Source organism: Saimiri boliviensis, chromosome 9 (genome assembly GCF_048565385.1).
Source record: "Saimiri boliviensis isolate mSaiBol1 chromosome 9, mSaiBol1.pri, whole genome shotgun sequence".
Lineage (NCBI taxonomy): Eukaryota > Metazoa > Chordata > Mammalia > Primates > Cebidae > Saimiri > Saimiri boliviensis.
In genome coordinates this window covers 102,476,324-102,497,185 of record NC_133457.1, presented here as the reverse complement: position 1 = coordinate 102,497,185, position 20,862 = coordinate 102,476,324, and the positions used below count along the sequence as shown (strand labels likewise).

General features: G+C 47.1%; 1 long non-coding RNA gene and 1 other non-coding gene across 2 annotated transcripts; both read left to right on the top strand.

The window, feature by feature from the left end:
• The first annotated feature begins 868 nt into the window (after positions 1-868).
• LOC101030555 (uncharacterized) lies at positions 869-6,054 on the top strand. The gene is made up of 4 exons (XR_005582148.2): positions 869-962; positions 3,289-3,366; positions 4,740-4,819; positions 4,925-6,054. It is a non-coding gene; the product is annotated as an uncharacterized LOC101030555 (long non-coding RNA).
• On the top strand, positions 1,425-1,558 carry LOC120367976 (small nucleolar RNA SNORA71). Its single transcript, XR_005582209.1, has one exon. It is a non-coding gene; the product is annotated as a small nucleolar RNA SNORA71 (small nucleolar RNA).
• Positions 6,055-20,862: the final 14,808 nt, after the last annotated feature.

Here is a 20,862-nt window from a genome sequence, read left to right as displayed (position 1 = left end):
GGCTGGGTGTGGAGCTGAGGCTGGGCTGCCCTGCGCCTTCCTCCCAGAAACGTTTTCCGCCTCCACGCGTCTCCTTCTGCATCCTTAGCCAACCCCCTCTACACCGCGCTGACCCCGTGGAAGTTGTGGCCTGACTTGTCTCCTGGCTGTCTTTGCTGTGGTCTTAAGAGCAGGGTCTGAATTTTGTTCCCTGCTTTGTTCTGTCTGCCAGATGGTCAGTGCTCTGACAGTGTGGGACAGGAAACACAGCAGCCTGGGCAACCTCGCCTCCATAAGAACTAAACAATTGGCCAGGCATGGCTGTGCTGCATGCCCCTGTAGTCCCAGCTACTCAGGAGGCTAAGGCAGGAGGCTCTCCTGAGCCCTGGAGGTCAAGGCTGCAGTGAGCCGTGGTCACGCCACTGTCCTCAGCCTGGGCAACAGAGTGAGACCCTGTCTCAAGTAAGAAACACAAGAAAGGGAGAGCCCCTCCATTGTAAGGTGATTGGGTTCACTGCATTTCGGGGTGTTGGAGGGAAAAGCGGAGTCAGCACCTGTGTGGGATTGGCGGGAGCAGATTTGGTGTTTTCTGCCCCTTAGAGAATTCTGAGGAAATGCATTGGCGTGAGTTCCCAGCTCTTAATTCCTCTGCCTTTTGTGCTGGCCTTCATGCCTCCCCTGAGGATGACTGGTTCTCAGGTTTCCCCTGGAGGCCTGGGGAGAGTTGTAAGATCAGGAACGAAGCTGGAGAGGGAGGGCCAAAAGGAAGTCACTGAGGCAGCTGCCTTCCAGCTGGTCTACCCTAGTGAGAGGTCGTTATCTTCCTGCTGAACGTTGGTTAGTGGGATGTGTTACAACAAGTAATGTGTGCGGCTTCTTGTCATTGCAGGATTGTCAGCTGACCTCTGTCCTGTGTGCCCAGCGGCCCCAGCGGCCCCAGGTGATGTGTCTTCAAGAAAAGGCTGAACTGTGGTGCTTGTAAGGTCTGACTCCTGGGTGCTTCTCTGGAGAATGCATGATGCATGGATGTTCAGGCTGCAAGGACAAAGGCTTTGAGGTCACTGGAGGGGAGGCAGGGGCTGCTTCCCATTGCTTGCCCCTCCACTGAGGCCTCCGGGGACATGTGGCCCTCCCGTCTTTTCCTCCCCTGGCACTCTACCGCTAGATTGTGCCACTGCACTCCAGCCTGGACGACAGAGTGAGACTCCATTAAAAAAAAAGGTGCAAGTTCTTAGACCCTGTCCCGGGCCTACTAAATCAGAAGTTTCGGGGCTGCAGCCAGCAATCTGGCTTAACATGGTCTCCAGGTGTGAGAATCAGAAGCAGCTGCTCCAATTCTAGGCTGCAAATCTGGTCACTGGCTTATTTCCAGGTCTCTTAGTTTGGGCCCTTCCTTAGCTGCTGGCAGTGCCTCCCCTCTCAGCTCACTCACTGCCCTGTTTTGCCCCTGTATTCGAAAGTGATCATGGGCTGCCCGTGCCCTGGTCATTGATAGTGCAGGGAGAGGAGTCAATGAAAGCGCTTCCCCGTGTTTGGAGGGTCCACTCCTGTCCCTTGCAAACTCTGGAGCTTTCGTACATGTGTTTATTCTCACCAGTGATGTTACCTCTTGGTACCTGGTTGTCATGCTAGACCCCTGTTGAGACGGAGTCTTGCTCTTGCCCAGGCTGGAGTGCAGTGGTGCAAACGTGGCTGACTGCAACCTCTGCTTCCTGGGTTCAAGTGATTCTCGTGCCTCAGCCTCCTGAGTAGTTGGAATTAAAGATGTGTACCACCACGCCTGGCTAATTTTTATACTTTTAGTAGAGATGGGGTTCCACCATGTTGGCCATGCTGGTTTTGAACTCCTGGCCTCATGTGATGCACCTGCCTCAGCCTCCCAAAGTTTTGAGATTACAGGCGTGAGCCACTGTGCCCAACCTGTTTTAAAATTTTTTATTGTCTATATTTGAAGTTTACAACATGTTACAGAATAATGGGACAGATAGAGATAGCACAGTGGTTACTGTGGTAAAGCAGATGAACGTTATCTGTCATCTCACGGTCACCGTTTTTAGTATGTGTGAGGAGCAGCTGAAATCTACCTGACAGAAATCCCTGATGTTGTGCATGAGACCTCCAGGCTTACACATCCTGTGTATCTGCTACTTGGTGTCCTTTAACCTACATCTCCCTATTTCCTCCCACTCCTGCCCATGGTAATCACCATTTTATTCTCTATCTTTGTATATTTGACCTTTTTTTAAAAAAAAAAAAAAAACATCGTACACATAAGTGAGATGTGCACTGTTTGTCTTTCTGTGTCTAGTTTATTTCATTTAACATCATATTCTCCAGGTACATCCACGTTGTGGCACATGACATGATCTTTCTCTCTCTCTTTTTTTTTTTGAGACAAGGTCTCCTGTCACCCAGGCTGAAGTGCAATGGTGCGATCACAGCTCACTGCAGTCTCGGTCTCCTGGGCTTAAGTGATCCTCCCACCTCAGCCTCCTGAGCGGCCGGGACTGCAGGTGCATGCCACCATGCCTGGCTAATTTTTGTATTTTTTGTAGAGATTGGGGTTTTGCAGTGTTGCCCAGGGCAGTCTCCAACTCCTGGGTTCAATCCATCTCCTTCTGCCTTGGCCTCCAAAAGTGCTGGAATTACAGGCAGGAGCCGCTGTCCAGCCAGGCTGGAGTGCAGTGGCGTGATCTTGGCTCACTGCAGCCTCCACCTCCCAGGTTCAAGTCATTCTCCTGCCTCAGCCTCCTGAGTAGCTGGGATTATAGGTGTGTGCTACTATGCATGGCTCATTTTTTGTATTTTTAGAGATGGAGTTTCACCATGTTGGTCAGGCTGGTCTTGAATTCCTGACCTCAGGTGATCCACCCACCTCAGCTTCCCAAAGACATGCCCAGCCAAGGGTCTTCTTTTTAAGGCTGAGTAACACACAAGGTTCTGGGTGTGTGTGTGCACGCGCATGTCACATTTTCTTTTTCCATTCATCTGTTGATGGACACTTAGATTGTTTCTGTGTCTTAGTGTTTGGGAGTAATGCCACAGTGAATATTGGAGTGCAGATATCTTTATTAGGTGTGATTCGACCTTCTTTAAGTATGTGTCCAGAAGTGGCTGGGTCTATTCAATATACACTGATAAGCAGCACACAGTGGGCACATAGGATAGCATAGATGCCATTTCTGTCACAGATTGTCTGCAGACCCCTTCCTAGAGTTACGTTTTTCTTGTTCCTGAGACAGTAAGTACTAATTGAGGCAGCTGTGTTTGTGGGATGCTTAAGTGTTAAGTGTTCTCTGTCTGTTGCAGATGGGCCTGCTGTGTGCAGAGGCTCCGTGGGATGTGTTGTCTTCATAGCAGCAGGGCGCTGGACCATGGGTCCCTGAGGTGAGATTTTTGGACTGTTGTCTGAAAGACGTTTTTTTGCATCCTACAAAGTCATGTGCTTGTTCCCTGGGGCTTGGATGATGTAGGGCAGGCGTCCCCAAACTTTTTACACAGGGGGCCATTTCACTGTCCGTCAGACCCTTGGAGGGCTGCCACATACTGTGCTCCTCTCACTGACCACCAATGAAAGAGGTGCCTCTTCCCGAAGTGCGGCGGGGGGCCGGATAAATGGCCTCAGGGGGCCGCAGTTTGGGGACGCCTGATGTAGGGGAATCAAGGTGAAAGTGGTATCCTATGGTTTCCCGTTCTGTCCTGCTGCGGGGCAGTCCCTCACATGCCTTCAGTGGCTGCTGCAGAAGAAGGGCCTCCAGAAATCTGCATGGGTAAAGTGAGCTCCCTGGGGGGGACCCTTCCTTCCCCGAGCGCTGGTGTGTCTGCAGTGTGCTGTGATCTGGATTAACAGTGAGTTTTTATTTCGGTGTGTGTGTGTATGATGTTAGGACCACATGCTCCTGACCTTTACCAATCCAAAAGCATTTCCATTTTTTTTAAATGCTGGAAGTGTCTTTTGATTCCTTTTGGGGTCTTAGAAGGACACGGTGGCTGGGGCTCTGCTCAGCTGGGCTGCTCTCCCTGCCTCAGGCCACCTCCCAGGCTCCTGGTGCCAGCCTTCCTCCCTTGCTGTCTTTCTGTCCTTCCCTGCTCTTGTGTTGGAAAGTGCCCGTGGGTCGTGCCCCGAGGATTGATGGTGCAGGGCTGGGAGAGCTGAGAGACATCTTCCCTGCGTTGGGCCAGCCTTTCCTTCCAAACCGTGGAGTGTTCCCACACTGCAGCCTTTCTCCTGTTAGCGCGTCAGAGTGTGGGCCTTTGTGGGCCCACGTGATGTGATGGCTAGACCCGCCCCCTGACTACTGAGGGTTCGCTTTGTCTTTCATGTTAAGGATTCTCCTACCAGAAACCAGTCTGCATTTCTCTGTGGGCCCCACACTGGAATGGATTCAGGTAGCAGTGAAGGGCACACGTGAGAACTGTGAATCATGGGCTCTGCTTCACGGAATGTGAAATGTGCATTCCTTCAGGAGCCGTCGTAACGTCGAATAGATGGAGAAAGTTGTAGGTGGGGCTAGGAAGGCTGTATGCCTGTGGATTACTCTAGCTGGTCAGTTGCCCTGATTGTGAACTGCTTGAAAGAAAAATGGAACTTCTAAGAGGTTTGTCCTTTGGTGCCCTTTCTGTTGGTATTGCAGTTGGGTGTGCGTGGATGAGGCGCGTCAGCCGGCCTGCTTGTAGGGGACCCGTCTCAGCGGTGGCAGCTTGGGGAGGAGGAGATGGCCTTGGAGACTAAATACTTGTATGTTTTCTTACCCTCTTAGGTCTCAGCCGTAGATCCAAGGATGGTCCAAGGAAGTCCTAAGACCCTGGAGTTCTGGGTTTGCTGATACTTCTCACCATGGTCAGTTGAGGCCAAGAGCCAGAACCCACAGCCAGAGGCTCAGCCGGTCTGTGTTTATGCAGTTGGGAACCTCAAATCACTGGTCTCACCTGTCCTTTGTTTCAGAATCTCTTGGTGGTGTTTGTGGACACCAGAGGGGCAGAGACTAGTGAGACCACCACATGAAGCATTTCCAGAGCTGCTCCCTGCTGCCTGCTCAGAGCAGCCTGGATCCACTATTCACTTTGCACAAGATTCCAGGTCCAGACATGGAAGACTTCAGCTGCCTCAGAGGACTGTGGACAGGGAAGGCCTGCCCCGCATCCCCCTGTCCATTCCTGGAGATCTACCTGCCTCAGCCTCCCAAAGTGTTGGGATTACAGATGTGAGCCACCTTGCCTGGCTGCTAATTTTTCTTTTAATTAAGAGACAGGGTCTTGCTACGTTGCCCAGGCTGCTCTCAGACTCCTGGGCTCAAGCTATCCTTTCCCCTTGTCCTCCCGAGTACTGGGATTGCGGGTATCAGCTACCACGCCTGGTCCTGTTTCTGGAATTTTAATGTCTCTAGTCCTTTGCCTCCAAAGCTCTCTGATGCCTTTAAAATGATGGTTTTATATTTTATCTACCCTTTCTAATTCTCAGCAGGAACATTGGCTTGTCAACTACTCCCTTCTACTTAGAAGCAGAAGTCTTGACATTAGCAGATTTTATTTAAAACTTTTTTTTTCTTTCTGTTTGGAGAACGGATTATAACGGCAAGCAGGGTGGAAGCAGGGTGACCAGTTGGAAGATTATGGCAGTTGTCTAGGTGAGATATTGGTGACTTGGACTAGGCAGGTAGAAATCTATCTTGGACTAGACAGACAGCAAGATGGATTCCAATATGTCAAGATAGAAAGGTGATCATACAGTTTTAGGTGAATGAAGCTCAGAACAGGGAAGTATGTAAAACGTGACACCAGTTTTTTTTTTGTTTTTTTGTTTTTAAAGACTTATTTGAAACCAGTCTGGCCAACATGGTGAAACCTCATTTCTACTAAAAATACAAAAATTAGCTGGGTGTGGTGGCAGGCCCCTGTAATCCCAGCTATTCAGGAGGCTGAGGCAGAAGTGCTTGAACCTGAGAGGCGGTGGTTCCAGTGAGCAGAGATCACACCATCACACTCCATCCTGGGCAACAGGAGCAAAACTCTTGTCTTAAAAAAAAAAAAAAAAAAAAAAAATTTTATATAAATATATATATACACACACACAAATTGGGGTGATGTATTTTTTATTTTAACGTGCTTTTCTCTTGTTCCTTTCCCAGAACATCATAGTTTCTCTAATAAACCCCAGGCGTCCTTTTGGCTAGGGGCAAATTCGAATGCCAAAGAAGACCACAGTGTCGGTCAGCCCTGACTTTCAAAAATAGGATTATGCAATAGGACAACAGCCTTGCAAGGCGGGATTCTTCCATTTTTTTTGTTGTTGTTCCTTTATACCAATAAGCAAACTTGGAGAATCTGTTTCCATAAAATTATTCAGGGATACGAAGTAGACACTTTTGTCTACCATTAAGGCTTAGCTGAAGTCAGAAAGAATAAAGGTATAATTAGGGGTCACAAAAGGTTTTTACCTGCTGCTGTTTTTTGACCTTGAGCGATTGAGCAAGAAGGGGAACAGAAGCAGATGACAAGAGGCTAACATGGGTGTCCCCATTTCCTTTCTCTGGACTTGGAGAGGGTGCAAGTACATTAGAACACTGAGAACAAGAGAGGAGACATTAACTTTGCTTCCCATTTACCACTGCAAGAGGCCACCTCTTAAATTGCCCCCTACCCTAAACTGTTGTATAGCCATGGCAACTGGACAGCTTGGCATCATCGGGCAGAGGGAGGTATCTTAGGTATCTTAGCTTGGGCTGCTATATGACAAAATGCCATAGATTGGGTGATTTAAACAGAAAATTTTTTCAAAGCCTTGGGGGCCGGGAAGTCCAAGATCAAGGTGCTGGCTGATTCAATTTCTGGTGAGAGCTCTCTTCCTGGCTTGCAGATGGCCACCTTGCTGTTTCTCTTCTTATAAGGGCACTAATTCTATCAGATTATGGTTCCACTTTTATGACCTCATTTGACCTTAATTACCTCCCTAAAGACACTGTCTATAAATGCAGTTACGCTGGGGGTTAGGCTTTGTATTAGTCTGTTCTCATGCTGCTAATAAAGACATACCTGGACTGGGTAATTTATAAAGGAAAGAGGTTTAATAGAATCACAGTTCCACATGGCTGGTGAGGCCTCACAATTATGGCAGAAGGCGAATGAGGAGTAAAGTCATGTCTTACATGGTGGCAGGCAAGCGAGCTTTTTCAGGGGAACTCCTATTTATAAAACTGTCTGATCTGAGACTACCACAAGAACCCCGATGGAGGAAACCGCCCCATGACTCAATTATCTACATCTGGCCCTGCCCTTGACACATGGGAATGATTACAGTTGAAGGTGAGATTTGGGTGGGGACACAGACAAACCATATCGGGCTTCAATATGTGACTCGGGAGTACAAAGTTGAGAGCTGCACTGGGATCCTGAATGGTCTACAGCAGCCCAGAGGTGGCTGAGGATGTGGCTGAAGCACTTCCTTGCAGGGGCCACAATACCAGAGTGAGATACCAGATCTGCACCCTGCTTAAAAATCCAGCATGTGCCATGGTGGATTGCTGGCACGTGGCAAATGTTTATTGAAACGAGCTGTTGTGCGTCTTCCTTTTGCGTGTGTAATAGGAGTGTCCTTTGTTCTCCAGTCTTCAGAAGTCACCCTTGAACATTCTCTGAATATCAGCTCCAGGTCTGTAGTAAGTCCATTTGAGTCTTCGGTAAATGCTGATACGTTTGTTCTCTTTTTCTTTCAGATGGAGTCTCACTCTCAATGCCCAGGCTGGAGTACTCTGGCTCAATCTCAGCCCAGTGCAACCTCCACCACCCAGGTTCAAGTGATTCTCCTTCCTCAGCCTCCTGAGTAGCTGGGATTACAGGCATGCGCCCCCCACACCTGGCTAATTGTTTTGTTTTTAGTAGAGAGAGGGTTTCACCATGTTAGCCATGCTGGTCTTGAACTCCTGACCTCAGATGATCTGCCCACTTTAGCCTCCCAAGGTGCTGGGATTATAGGCATGAGCCACCGCACCCAGCCAATGCTGATGTGTTCTGACAAATCCATCCTGGTGGCTGTTTGTGGTGTTTTTCTCTGAATAGCTCCATTGCTTCAGGCCTCTCTGTGGTTACCTATGGCTTCCACCTTTTCTCCCACTGCTGTTCTTTTCCTACGCTTTTTTGCTCCAAACATTCTTATGATCAACTAAAGCTGGCTCCAGGACAGCACAGGCTCCAAACTCTGGCCCGGATTTGTCTCTGCCTCAGAAGTATGTGCTGTTATGGCCATAGATGGTCATCAAGATGTCTCCTAGCTCATACAGGCAGGTCTGCTGTCAGAGGTTCCACTGGGAGAATGTAACGGTGTTCTGGAGCTTGGTCATCTCCTATCTTAGCGATCTCTCAAAAGGTCTTGCTACTCACCTGAGCACTTAGATCAAATCCTCCAGTGGCCTGAGAAGGTGTTGCTGCTTTGTGAAGGAGAAGCGATGAGAGAGAATGGGGAGAAAGAGAAGATGCTAGGAAGTGAAATAAGAAGGAAAGAGGAAAAGATGCTACAATTTAATTTAACTCGGCGCCGGGCATGGTGGCTCATGCCTGTAATCCTAGCATTTTGGGAGGCCACAGTGGGTGAATTGACTGATGAGACCAGCCTGGCCAACATATGAAACCCCGTCTCTACTAAAAATACAAAAAATTAGCCGTGCGCCTGTAATCTCAGCTACTCGGAAGGCTGAGGCCTGAGAATCTCTTAAATCCAGAGGCAGAGGTTGCAGTGAGTCACGGTCACACCACTTCACTCCAGGCTGGGTGACAGAGTGAGACTCTGTCTCCAAAAAAAAAAAAAAAAAAAAAAATTTAATTCAACTCAAGCTCGAGCGTGTATCTGAATCACCTACGTTTGTTACACACAGATTGCTGGGCCCCTCCCCTGAGTTTTTGTTTTGTTTTGTTTTTTTGAGACAGAGTCTCTTCCTGTCTCCCAGGCTGGAGTTCAGTGGCTTGATCTCGGCTCAACCTCTGCCTCCCGGTTCAAGGGATTCTCCTGCCTCAGCCTCCTGAGTAGCTGGGACTAGAGGTGCGTGCCACCAGGCCTGGCTAATTTTTTGTATTTTTAGTAGAGACGGGGTTTCACTGTGTTAGCCAGGACGGTCTCGATCTTCTGACTTCGTGATTCATCTGCCTCAGCCTCCCAAAGTGCTTAGATTGCAGGCGTGAGCCACCACGCTCGGCCTCCACTGAGATTTTGATTCAGTAGATTTGGGATGGGGACCAAGCACCCTCACTTCTTCTTTTTTGTTTTTTGAGATAGAGTCTCACTCTGTCACCCATGCTGGAGTGCAGTGGCAAGATCTCAGCTCACTGCAACCTCTGTCTCTTGGGTTGAAGCAATTCTTCTGCCTCAGCCTCCTGGGTAGCTGGGATTATAGGCACTTGCCACCACACCCAAGTAATTTTTGCATTTTTAGTAGAGATGGGGTTTTACCATGTTGGCCAGGCTGGTCTCAAACTCCTGACCTTAAGTGATCCACCTGTCTCAGCCTCTCAAAATGCTGGGATTGCAGGCATGAGCCACTGCGCTGGGGCATATTCTCATATCTAACAAATTTCCAGGTGATGCTGATACTGCTGGTCAGAGGACCACACTTTGAGAACCACTGATCTCACCCCCAAACCGGTTGAGGATGATGCACCCCATCCCAGTATAATATTTTCCTCTTCATGATGGGTAGGCAGACCTTCTCTTTCCAAAATATCCTTGCAGCCAGCAGCCAGATCCATCTGTTTGTTCATACAGTAGCAAGATGTCCAACAACTCCCTAAGGAACTTAATGAGCAACTTGGATCCAATTCTTCATTGTCTGTCAGAGGAAAGGCATCCATGCTTGGTAATGAGCCTCTGGTCGCTCTAACAGGCTCTGTGGCCAGAACAAAGCGCCTTGTCATCTCCATGACAAGGGGCCTTTTTTGTGGTGTCGGACAGAAAACCTACCGAGTCACATTCTCCCAAATAGCGCAAACTCATACCCAATGAAACAGGGGGAGCAATGGGGGGTTTTTCTACTCTCAGAAGCCTGTTTGTTTCCATCTTGGTGGTGTGGAGAGGGTGTGTGTCCCACAGGGTGCAAAGGCCTGGGACATGATGGCCACTGCTCCCTCTCACACCTCTCATCAGCACGTCGTGGACACCTGCAGAGTCCTAGACTGAACCGAGCATGCTGAGGAGTGGGGGGCCTCAGTGATGAAATGCATCCAGAACCTGCTTCAAAGCCAAGCCTGTGACACAGCTCCAGTCTACTTGCAGAGTGAAGGCTCAGGAAATGTCAGCCATGATTTTTTTTTTTTTTTTTTTTTTTTTTTTTTTGAGACAAAGTCTCACTCTGTCACCCAGGCTGGAGTGCAGTGGAGCAATCTCAGCTCACTGCAACTTCTGCCTCCAGGGTTCAAGCCATTCTCGTGCCTTAGCCTCCCCAGTAGTTGGGATTACAGGAGTACTTCACCTCACCCAGCTGATTTTTGTATTTTTAAATTCTTTTATTTAGTAGAGATGGGGTTTCACCATGTTGGCCAGGCTGATCTTGAACTTCTGGCTTCAAGTGATCTTCCTGCCTCGGTGTTGCAAGGTGCTGGTATTACAGGTGTGAGGCACGGTGCTCTGCCAATTCTTATGGGTCTGATTAAGAAGAGCGTCCCATTCATAGCCTGGGATAGAACTCTTTCGTGATACAATTCACAACCTCCTTCTGGGAGGATATTAGCATTCCTGATAAATGCTTAAGCAATGTTCTGATAAACTTTAACAAGATTAAAACCTCTTTGGGGAAATTAGCTACCCAAACACTTGGGTGATTATCGCACTTTCTTTGTCTTGTATTCAGTTTAATAATGATTATCCAACCATTCTCTTTTCCTTTGAAATATCCTTAACGAAAGGGAACTATTGACTTGGCTTTGTGACAAGCTTAAAGTAAAACTTCAACACGTGCTTATAACTAATTTTTGTGGAAAAAATGTAAAACAGTCATTATGGAGACAGGACATAAAAATAGTAGCTAACACTTATTAAGTACTTGCTGCTTGTCAGATGTCATATTAAATGCCCAACAACTCTTTATAATGAATTGGGTTAAAATGCCTCTTTTTTTTTTTTTTTTTTCTTGAGATGGAGTCTGGCTCTGTCACCCAGGCTGGAGTGCAGTGGTGCGATCTCTGCTCACTGCAACCTCCGCCTCCCAGGTTCAAGCGATTCTCCTGCCTCAGCCTCCTGAGTAGCTGTGATTACAGGTGCCTGCCACCACACCTGGCTAATTTTTAGTGGAGACAGGGTTTCACCACGTTGGCCAGGCTGGTCTCGAACTCCTGACCTCATGATCCACTCGTCCTGGCCTCCCAAAGTGCTGGGATTACAGGTGCGAGCCACCGCGCTCAGCCAATACTTCTGTTTGACTTAAAAGATGCTGATACGGTTTGGGTATTTGTCCCCTCCAAGTCTCACGGTGAAATGTGGTCCTGAATGTTGGACATGGAGCCTGGTGGGAGGTGTCTGGGTCATAGGGATGGATCCCTCTGTAGTGGCTTGATGCCCTCTGCATGGTAACGAGTGAGTTCTTGCTCTGTTAGTTCACAAGAGAGCCGGTTGTTTAAAGGAGGCTGCACCTCCTCCTCTCCCTCTTTGCTCCCTCTCTTGCTATGTGATGCACCTGCTATTTTTTTTTTTTTTTTTTTTGCTTTCTGCAATGATCGGAAGCTTCTGAGGCCTCACCAGAAGCCAAGCAGATGCTGGTGCCTGCTTGTACAGCCTGCAGAACTGTCCAAAGAAACCTCTTTTCTTTACAGATTGCCCAGTCTCAGGTAGTTCTTTATAGGAAAGCACAATGGACTAATACAGATGCTAAGAGAGGCTGAGTGACTTGCCCAAGATCAGAAAGCCAGTGATGGGAAGAGCCAGGTTTTGGATCCAGGCCTGGCTGAGTCCCCAGCGGAGCTAGCTACAGCTGCACTCTTCTGCTTTGCTGGGGGAATTGCAGCAGGAGATGAAGAGTGAGATAATCTGCCGGGCACGGTGGCTCGCACCTGTAATCCCAGCATTTTGGGAGGCCAAGGCGGGCGGATCATCGGAGGTCAGGAGTTTGAGACTAGCCTGGCCAACATGGCAAAACCCTGTCTCTACTAAAAATACAAAAATTAGCCAAGTGTGGTGGCACACGCCTGTAATCCCAGCTACTTGGGATGCTGAGGCAGGAGAATTGCTTGAACCTGGGAGGCGGAGGTTGTGGTAAACTGAGATTGCACCATTGCACTCCAGCCTGGGCAATAGAGTGAGACTCTGTCCCCACCTCTCCAAAAAAGTGGAATAGTCCTTGAGAAAGGGACAGGTATAGGGCTGAACCGCAGAGCAGGGAGAATGTTCTTCCAGGTAGAGCACTTGGGAACGGGTCATGGGGGAAAAGATAGTTTAACGCAGAAGAGGAAGTAGGAGAGGGACCGATGGAGACAGTGAGCAGGACATGCCAGGAGCAGCTGGAGGGTGGGCAGAGGCACAGCAAAGGCCCAGGCACATGTGAAGGTGCTTGTAGAGTTCAATTGCAGCCATGGGGTCAGTCCTCGGTCCTCTGAACAGTGCAAGCCCTGCCATCCAGTGTTGTGGACCCTACGTGCTGCTACTTGGACTTTTAAAATTACTCTGGATTCAGAGAGCACAGCAGCCCAGTTTCATCACTTACTGGCTGTGTGACCCTGAGCAAATCACTTCACACCTCTGAGCCAGAGGGTTCCTCATCTGAAAATTGGGGGTAATGATAGCATCTCCCTCATAGGATTGCTGTGAGGATTCAATGAGATAAACCTGAAATTAGCACATGCCTGACAACTCCCAAGGGCTCCATGGAAAGGTAAGATATTACTGCTTTACTGTGTAATTGAATTCATGGTGGCATTATAACATTATTTTTTCAGGAGACTTGTGAAAAAAATCAACTTTTCATAAAAAAATACTTTTAGACTTTAAAAAGTCACAAAAGTAGCACAAAGAATTCCTTAAAAGCTTTCCCTAATGTTACAAATATACACATAAAGAAAAAACCCAAATATATACATAGACATATACGTGCACACATAAAGATCTAACAGGAATATACATATTCCCCCTGAACTCTTTGTGAGTCAAATGCAGACTTGTTGGCCCTTTACCCCTAAATACTTCAGTGTGCATTCTTTAAAAGCAAGGACATTCTCCTATATATAATTATAGCATCATTGTACAAATATAGTACAATTGGTATAAATTAGTACAAATATACAAACATAGTACAATTATCAAAATCCTGAAATTAACATCCGTATAATACTGTTATCTAATGATCAGACCATATTCAGATTTTGTCAATTTTCCCACAATGTCCTATATAGCAAAAGTGAGTCTCCACTCACCTCTTGCATTAGTTTGCTCTGACTCTGAAGTCTCCTTAAGTTGGTAACATTTCCCCAGCCTTTCTGTGTATCTCACAACCTTGACATTTTTTAAGAGTGAAGGCTAATCACGTTGTAGAAAGTTCCTCTTTGGGTTTGACTGGTGTTTCCTCATGGTTAGATCCAGGCCAGGCATTTTGGGCAGGAGCACCACAGTGACCTATTCAGTACATCACAGCCTCATGCACATTTTTTGTTGACAACTTTATTTTTTAATTTTATTTATTTACTTACTTTCTTTTTTTTTAAAAGATGGGGTTTCACCATGTTGGTCTGGCTGGTCTTGAACTCCCGACCTCAGGTGACCCGCCCGCCTTGGCCTCCAAAGTGCTTGGATTACAGGCGTGAGCCACTATGCCTGGCCTATTTATTTATTTTTGAGATGGAGTCTCACTCTGTTGCCCAGGCTGGAGTGCCATGGCATGATCTCGGCTCACTGCAACCTCCACCTCCAAGTGATTCTCCTGCCTCAGCCTCCTGAGAAGCTGGAAGTACAGGTGCCTGCCACCACGTCCAGCTAATTTTTGTATTTTTAGTAGAGTCGGGGTTTCACTATGTTGGCCAGGCTGGGCTTGAGCTCCTGAGCTCGAGTGATCCAACTGCCTCGGCCTCCCAAAGTGCTGGGATTACAGGTGTGAGACACTGCTCCCGGCCCTTTAACAACTTTAAAATACGGTGTCCAGATGGGAGGAGGAAGGTAATTACTGAACCACCTTCACGTGGTATCAAGTCCCTCAGGTATAAGCAATCTACTATCTCTGCATTAACCTTGCACTTATTTAGTAACTTAAATGTCCCTTGCATGTGTGTTTATCAGTATACCCTGTGTGTTTATCAATACCCTGATGGACTTGATAAACATGTGAATTCCCCAAACCGTCTGAGTCAGTACCTCAGCGTGCCTAGGAACTTCTAGGGTTCATGTGACATTCCCAGGCGTGGCCAAAAGATGGCGCTGCAGGCTGCACTTTCAACGCGGTTTACTTTCTGGAGAAACAGCTGGGCTTTGGTGAATTCAAGATCACTTCTACGAGGAGCACTTGGTACCGCCTCTTTCCTCCTTCCACTTCATGGTGGACTTTTCTGGATGCCCTAGGACCTCCTAGGAGTTAGAATTCACTTTGTGATGAAAAAGTAATTGTGGTTTTGGAAAAAAAAAAAAAAAGAAAGAAAGATTCACTTTGCGATTCCTAAGCCAGAGATGATTCACTCCTTGAGGTAAAGAGAAAACCCCTCCCCAGTTTTCTGAAGAGCAAACCAAGAACTATGAAAGTAGTAATAGGCCTGGCACAGTGGCTCATGCCTGTAATCTCAGCACTTTAGGAGCTGAAGCAGGAGGATCACGAGCCCAGGAGTTCCAGACCAGCCTGGGCAACATAGCAAGACCCCATTTCTACAAAAAATAAAATTAGCTGGGTATGGTGTGTGCCTGTAGTCCAAGCTACCTGGGAGGCTGAGGTGGGAGGATCGCTTGAGCCCAGCAGGCAGAGGTTGCAGTGAGCCAAGACTGTGCCATTGCATTCCAGCCTAGGTGGCAGAGAGAGCCCCTGCCTAAAAAACAAAAGAAAAAAATAAAGAGCAGCCACCATTTTTAGGGCTAAGATAAAGTCCCCCACCAAGTCCCTACCCCCATTCTTGCAAGGCTGAGATCCAGACTTTGTTGCAGAGGGCACAGCTGTGGTTCCCTGGATGGCAGAGAAGCCACTGTGGTCTTTGATGGTAGGCTCTGCTAGAGATCTGTTCTCTGGAACTTGTAAGAAGACTGTCCTCTATGGTGTGAGAGAAAGTCATTCACAGAGAGGTGTCTTACCAGAGGCACTCTGCTACAAAATCGCCAAAGGCGGGGACACTGGGGGAAGTTGCTGGCCTTGTGGTGCTGCTGGCTGCTGTGCACCACCAGACCGACGTCCTGGAGCAGCTGCCGGCATGGCAGGAGGCTGCTGAGCGACCACACCTGAATCAGGAAAAGGTGGGCTCCTGGAAAAACCCTTTAAAAGGGATTAGACTTGTCTAACTTGTCCATTTTGCACTTTGATCTTCTCTTTTTCTTTTCTCCTGGAATGTCATAATGACTGGAGTGCAGCATCCCTCTTGTGAGCATGAGGAAAAAGGCCACATTCTCAGGATGGTGGAGGGAGAAACTAGGAGACTGGATATGTGATGTCCCACTGGGGCTCCCCTGTTAACTCTGATCTGCCTTTCTTCAGATTCCTCATTAAGAAAAACAATCTCTGTCTTGACTGGGACACTTCTATTTATTTATTTTTGGTTTTCTGCAGTTGAATTTAATTCCCACTGATAGAACTATGTTTAGTGCAAAGACTCATCTGGGTATGATTGTCATGAGATTGCTTTAGCCAATAAACAGAAATTATGTGAAATCTTTTTTTTGTGTGTGTAACAGTCTCACTCTATTGCTCAGGCTGGAGTGCAGTAGTACAGTCATAGCTCACTGCAGCCTCAAACTCCTGGGTTCAAGCCATCCTTTCACCTCAGCCTCCCGAAGTGCTGGGATTACAGAAGTGAGGCACCACGTCCAGCCAAAAATCGCTTTTCATAGTTCACACACATTGACTTTCTTAGATGACAGGCAAGTAATGATTGTAAAAACAGTATTTCTGAGCACTTTTTTTTTTTTTTTTTTTTGAGACGGAGTTTCGCTCTTGTTACCCAGGCTGGAGTGCAATGGCGCGATCTCGGCTCACCGCAACCTCCGCCTCCTGGGTTCAGGCAATTCTCCTGCCTCAGCCTCCTGAGTAGCTGGGATTACAGGCACAAGCCACCATGCCCAGCTAATTTTTTATATTTTTAGTAGAGACGGGGTTTCACCGTGTTGGCCTGGATGGTCTTGATCTCTTGACCTCGTGATCCACCCGCCTCGGCCTCCCAAAGTGCTGGGATTACAGGCTTGAGCCACCACGCCCGGCCTTTCTGAGCACTTTTTACCCAATATGTTTTTAAAAAGTTTAACTGATATCTAACACCTGTACAAAAATGGACAGTCATATGTTGTAGAACTGAAAGAATTTTCACAAGATGGACACAAACATGTAACCACCCAGATCAAGAAATGACATTACTCACACCCTGGAAGCACCCCCTCACTCCCCCATTCAGTCAGCACTTCTGCAAAGGAAACTGCTAACTGACTTTTAACGACATAGATTAGTTTTGCCTATTTTTTTTTTTTTTTTTTTTTTTTTTTTTGAGACGGAGTTTCGCTCTTGTTACCCAGGCTGGAGTACAATGGCGCGATCTCGGCTCACCGCAACCTCCGCCTCCTGGGTTCAGGCAATTCTCCTGCTTCAGCCTCCTGAGTAGCTGGGATTACAGGCATGCGCCACCATGCCCAGGTAATGTTTTTTTTTTAGTAGAGATGGGGTTTCACCATGTTGACCAGGATGGTCTTGATCTCTCGACCTCGTGATCCCCCAGCCTCGGCCTCTCAAAGTGCTGGGATTACGGGCGTGAGCCACCGCCTAGTTTTGCCTATTTTTGAGTGTTACATTAAGTGGCATCATATAGCACGTGGTTTTGGTGTCTGCCCTCTGTCAACATGTTTGTGAATTCCTTCATGTCATTGCCCTGGGAAGACACCGGCCAAGCTCAAATCCTGAGGAACAGCGAGGGAAATGATGCATGTGAGATGAACAGGCATTGCTTTTCACTGGTGCACGCTGGGAGGAAGCAGTCCGTGGCCAGGTTGAGTAGCTGCCAGCCCGTCACATTCATCAGGAAGCTCATCTGCAACTCTGATACACAGAGCCGAGGTTCTGCGGCCAGAAGGACGGCTGAGATTCTCTAGACAATAACTATCGTTTGGACTCACAAACCTCCTGAATCATTGTAATGTTCCTTTGGCACTTTGCAGAAAATAAGTTCTATCCTCTGTACATAAAAAGGCCAGGTGCGGTGGTTCACCCCTGTAATCCCAGGGCTTTGGGAGGCCAAGGCAGGCAGATCACCTGAGGTCGGGAGTTTGAGACCAGCCTAGTCAACATGGAGAAACCCTGTTTCTACTAAAAATACAGAAATTAGCCTGGCATGGTGGCACTCACCTGTAATCCCAGCTACTCGGGAGGCTGAGGCAGGAGAATTGCTTGAACTCAGGAGGCAGAGGTTGCAGTGAGCTGAGATTGCACCACTGCACCACTGCACTCTGCCCTGAGTAACAGCAAGACTTTGTCTCAAAAAAAAAAAAAAAAAAAAGAAGAGAAAAGAAAAAAAAATGTTGTGTTCAGCACCTTGAGAGGCTGAGGCAGGCGGATCACCTGAGGTTGGGAGTTCAAGACCAGCCTGGCCAGAATGGTGAAACCCCATCTCTACTAGAAATACAAAATTAGCTGGACATGGTGGCAGGTGCCTGTAATCCCAGCCACTTGGGAAGCTGAGTCAGGAGAATCACTTGAACCTGGGAGGTAGAGCCGAGATCACAACGTTGCACTCTAGCCTGGGCAACAGAGCGAGACTCTGTCTCAAAAAAAAAAAAAGACGAAATAATTTTAAAAAATAGATATTTTTGTAAAAGACACACTGTGAGGAGGAGATAAGAATTATAACAAAAGAGCTAATAAGGTCTTGTTCAAGGGAAAGTGGAGTCATAAAATACCTCCTGGACATTAGAAATACTGGTGCTTACAAATTTGTTACAGAATCAGGAGACAGAATAAAAAGAACAAAATGGAAAGGAGAAAGTGAAATGTAAAACATTAAAGGAAAAGCAAGGAAATTTTGAAAACACTGTGTTTACTTTTTAAATTTTTAAGTTAAAAAAATTTAAATTATTTTGTAGAGATGGGATCTCACTATGTTGCCCAGGCTGTTCTTAGACTCCTGTGTTCAAATGATCCACCACCTTGGCCTCTCAAAGTGCTGGGACTACAGGCATGAGGTACCTCGCACAGTGAGAATACTGTATTTATATACAACTCGATAAACTGCCTGGTGTTTCAGAGGAAGTGAAAAACAACATCATTAAACCAGTAAAGCCTGGTTGCTGCTCACCTGGAGGCCACACAGAGTCACCCACGTGAGACAGGACTGGCAGCATCTCTCTATCCTTGTAACTTATGATTTGGAGCCACTGTGTTCTCTCCTCACCACACCTTTTTTTTTTTTTTTGAGATGGAGTCTTGCTGTCACCCAGGCTGGAGTGCAGTGGTACGATCTAGGCTCACTGCAGTCTCTGTCACCTGGGTTCCAGCAATTCTCCTGCCTCAGCCTCCCAAGTAGCTGGGGTTACTGGCATGTACCACCACATCCAACTAATTTTGTATGTTTAGTAGAGATGGGGTTTCTCTATGTTGGTCAGGCTGCTCTCGAACTTCCAACCTCAGTTGATTCTCCCCCCTTGGCCTCCCAAAATGCTGAGATTACAGGCGTGAGCCACTGCCTTTTTTTTTTTTTTTTTTTTTTTGAGGCAGTTTCGCTCTAGTTGCCCAGGCTAGAATGCAATGGCATTATCTCTGCTCAATGCAACCTCTGCCTCCCAGTTCAAGCAATTCTTCTGCCTCAGCCTCCCAAGTAGCTGGGATCTGAGCTCACTGCAACCTCCGCCTCTTGGGTTCAAACGATTCTCCTGCCTCTGCTTCCCCAGTAGCTGGGACTACAGGTGCATGCCACCTGGCCAGCTAATTTTCGTATTTTTAATAGAGACAGGATTTCACAATGTTGGCCAGGATGATCTCTATGCCTTGACCTCATGATCCTCCCGTCTTGACCTCCCAAAGTGCTGAGATTACAGGCGTGAGCCACTGCGCCAGGCAAATGTTATTTCTTAATTACATAAATAATGCATGGATATATGTGCATAAGAAACAAAAGTCAACTAAGAAAGAATAGATCAAAAAGCTTAAGTCCTCTGTATTAGTTTGCTAGGACAGACCTAACAAAATACCAGATGGGTGGCTTAAACAAGGGAAATATATATTCTCAGAGTCCTAGAGCCTTGAGGTCTGTGATCAAGAGCTTGACAGGTTGGGCTTTTTCTGAGGCCTCTCGCCTTGGTTTGTGGATGGCCACTCTCTTGCTGCCTCTTCACAAGACTGTACCTCTGTACACAAGTGCCCTGATGTCTCTGTGTGTGCCCAGATGTCCTCTTCTTATAAGGACATTATGTCCAGGCATGGTGGCTCATGCCTGTAATCCCAGCACGTTGGGAGGGAGGCAGGGGTTGGAGTGAGCCGAGATTGCATTTGGACCTACCGTCGTGGCCTCATTTTCACTTAATCACCCCTTTAAAGGCCATAACTCCAAATACAATCACATTTGGAGGTACTGGGATCTAGGGATTTGACATGTGAATTTGGGGTTACATAATTCAACCCGTAACACCCCTTTTCTCCTGTTTCCCCTCAAGTCCCAACCTCTCCCTGGAAGTAACATGATGAACAAGATGTGCTTGTAACAGTGGTGGGGTAATCAAATAGAAGTTGGGAAGGTTTCTGCAAACCGAACTGACGGACAGTTGAATAAAAATGTTCTATCCTCCTATCTGGACAAATATACCTTTATAATGACCTGGAAAGTCAGATTTGGATTTAGAGTATCTGGACTCTCCCCCCGTTCCTTGCCAGAATGTGGCAGTAAGGCCTCCCTTTCCTTCCCATGCCCAGCTCTGTCTGCATCACAAAGGCCTCCTTATGCATAAGTATATGGAGACTCCAACCTGCACATTCAAATTCCTCCGCACCCTCCTCAAACAGCCACCTATTAGTTATTGGTCGGGCCTAGCAGTGGTCATGATAGTGGTACGCTCCGTCCCCAAGAGGACATACCTGGGGTGAGCCCCTCACAGGCCTGGGAAAGAAATTCTAGGGTTCCAGGCATATGAAGCCTGTTCTGGGAGGAGGGTGGGGCTCTAGACAGGCATGTTCCTCTGGCATATCCCCTGTGGGATATGGTGCCTCTGGAGGGAAACTGGAGTGGGTTTCTTCAAAATCAAAGCCCAAGGCAGGGATCCTCCTGACTTCTGTCTAAAGACGGTACTGCTATCAAGTAGTTATTCGTGGGTACATTTCAGACTCCTTTACATCAATTTCGTATAAAAATTAGAGTTCTAACTTCAAAATAAGATTTTCTGTTAAAAAATGGATTCTCTATTTTCCTGAAATGTGCTTTTAAAAATTACGTCTTGTAGATCTTTCTGTGTCAGCATATATAGTTCCACTTTTTCTTTTTTAACTATTGCATGATATTATACAGTATAAAGGGGAGAAAAAGAATTATGAAAACATATTGAACACAATTCAGTGTTAGTCCCCTTGAAAAGTATAACTTGATTTAAAACCGAAGTAAGCTTAAAAAATGCAAATTAGCAAAATTGACTCAAGAAGAAATAGAAAACCTAAACAGATTGATAACTATGGAATTAGTCGAGGAAGCCATCCAAGAGGACTTTCTAGTTTCTTTCAATAAGGTGATTCCAAAGCTCATCAAACTTCCAGAGCACAGAGAGAAATA